Source organism: Penaeus japonicus, unplaced genomic scaffold, assembly GCF_977035675.1.
Source record: "Penaeus japonicus unplaced genomic scaffold, GWHDUDI00000001_assembly GWHDUDI00000024, whole genome shotgun sequence".
NCBI lineage: Eukaryota > Metazoa > Arthropoda > Malacostraca > Decapoda > Penaeidae > Penaeus > Penaeus japonicus.
Genome location: NW_028234426.1, coordinates 6373453 through 6375952, shown reverse-complemented (window position 1 = coordinate 6375952; position 2500 = coordinate 6373453).

The following is a 2500-nucleotide window of genomic DNA, read 5'->3' as shown; positions in this document are numbered from 1 at the left end:
TCCTCACTGGATGTTCTAACTTCCGGACAGATATTCCAGCAAGGCAGTAGACGGAGACGTAACCACCGAATACGTTTCCTATTATTCAGATCGTCCATGGTGGAGCGTGGATCTGGAAGCTCACTATGTTGTGAAGGCTATTCGTGTACTTCCCAATGAATATTATAGCAGGTTCAGGTACATTTCGGTAAGTATTGGGGATGCATAGCCTGAATTAGGTTAGGTTAAGGTAGGTTAGGTTAGGTTAGGTTAGGTTAAGTTAAGTTAAGGTAGATTAAGTTTAGTTAGGATGGGATAAGTTAGGTTTGAGGGGATAGAGTTTTAGTTTGTTTTTTTTTTTTTCAGCTCATTTATCTATTGGTTGTCTATTTAGTTTTATTTTCGAAGGGTATGGAGTGGAGATTGAACCTGATTTTTGAAGGGGACGATTTGACTCTCTTGGGGAAGGGAGACTAATAAATTGAGGGGGCTTGCTTCTTTAGTTTAGAGGGGAGGGAGGGAGGGGGGGACAACCTGACTGAATTAGGAGAAATACAGTCTGTTATTTTCAAGACATTGCCTGTATTCTTTGGGGTCATTTCGAAGAAGAAAAATATATCAAATGCTTCTATACTGATGTGAATAGCAAGCATAGATAAAACATAGGCATAAAGTCCATGTGCCTTTTTTTCCCCCTCCGCGACAATGATAAACACGATAAGCACTTAAAAGTTACATATAAACTATAGATAATTATTATCTTAGGTGTTCGTCGGAGTAACTAAGGTACTGGGACTTAGCGACCTTGATACTCACATGCTTGTTGGCGAATACGTAGGACCTTATACAGCATCTTTGGGCTGGTACGTTTCATTTTCTCTTTTGTGCAATAAGCGTGGGTGTGTGGGTGTGTATCACACCCACACACCCACACCATCAAACACAAAAAAAAAAAAAAAAAAAAAAAAAAAAATATGCATGTTTATGACAAATTATTATGCATATCTGTTTATAAACTAATATTTAAGAAACACCAAACCTTCCTTCTCCCTCTGCTGCTCCTATCCCTCTACCTTCTCCTCTCCGTTTCCTTCTTTTCTCTTTCTTCCCATTCCCCTCGTCTTCCTTTTCATCCCCTCCTCCCCCTCCTCCTCCTATTTGTCTTTCTCCTGCTCCTAATTTTTCTTTCTCTTTTTCCTCCTCCCTTTTTCCCTTCTCCTCCTAATTTCCCTTTCTCTTTCTTTCCCTCCTCCTCCTCCTTTTTTTCTTCTCCTCTTTCTTTCTTCCCCTCCTGCCTATTTCCTCCCCCTTTCTTCCTCTTCCTCTTCCACCTCCCTCCTCCATCCCCTTACTTCCTCCTCCTCCCCTCTTCCCCCTCATTTTCTCCTCTTTCTCCCTCTTCCTCCTCCTCAATCTTCTCCACCTCCTCCTCCTCCTCCTCCTATTCCTCTTCTTTCTAGGCTGGAGTTCAACGTCAACGAGACAGCTTGTGGCCGCTATGTTAGTCTCAAAGGAACTTCAGACTACCTGCATGTCTATGAAGTTGAGGTTCTTGTGTAAATTCGTGTCAGCTCGAGTTATACTACCCAAGATAAACAATGGATAAGGCAAACATTAAATGGTAGAAAAATGACTTGACAGACAAAGAGAGAAAGGAAGAAATTGAAGAGAGAGAAAAGAACTGGAGAAAAAAAAAGGTTTAAAAAGTTTTTGTAGTTTTGTTATCATTAATATTATTGTTATTATTTTAATAATATTATTATTATCTTATTACTATTAACAGTATTTTTGCTATCTTTATTAACACCAATATTATTCTTATCATTATTACTGATGTTATTATCATTGCTAGTATTATTGGTATTGTCTGTATCATTGTTGTTATTATTATCACCATTACTAGTCATTATCATGATTATAATTTTCAGTGTAATCATTATTACTACTATTATGATTATTATGCTCAATATCATTATTATCATCATAATCATCATCGTTATCAATCTTATTGTTGGTGTTGTTTTATTTGTTTTGTTTCATTGTTTATCATTGATTTATTGATTACTTGGCTATTATTATCTGTGTCCTGTTCATCTTATTCGCAAGTGCTCTGTCTCACAGTCTTCTTCCTTTTTTTATTTTCTTCTTCATTTCATTTTTTTTTTTCTCCAAGACCATCATCATTAGTGCTGTTTTTTCCATCATTATTATTGAAAATATAATTATCATTATACTTCTCCGTCTCCTTTATCTTCTTCTTCGTCCTCCTTCTTTTCTCTCTTTTTTTTTTTTTTTTCTTCTTCCGTCTCTTCATCGTTTTTATCTTCTTTCTCTTTTGTCTTTCTCTTCTCTTTCTTTCTTCTTACTTCTTCTTGTAGTTCCCTCTTTTACCTCTTAAAAGAAACGTAAAAATCACTAGACTGCTTAAAAGAGCAATGTTATCTTAATCACAGAATTACGCAATCTGCACTTGAGTGAATAATTCAGGTATTCTTGGTCAGTACGAAAATCAAGTATGTAT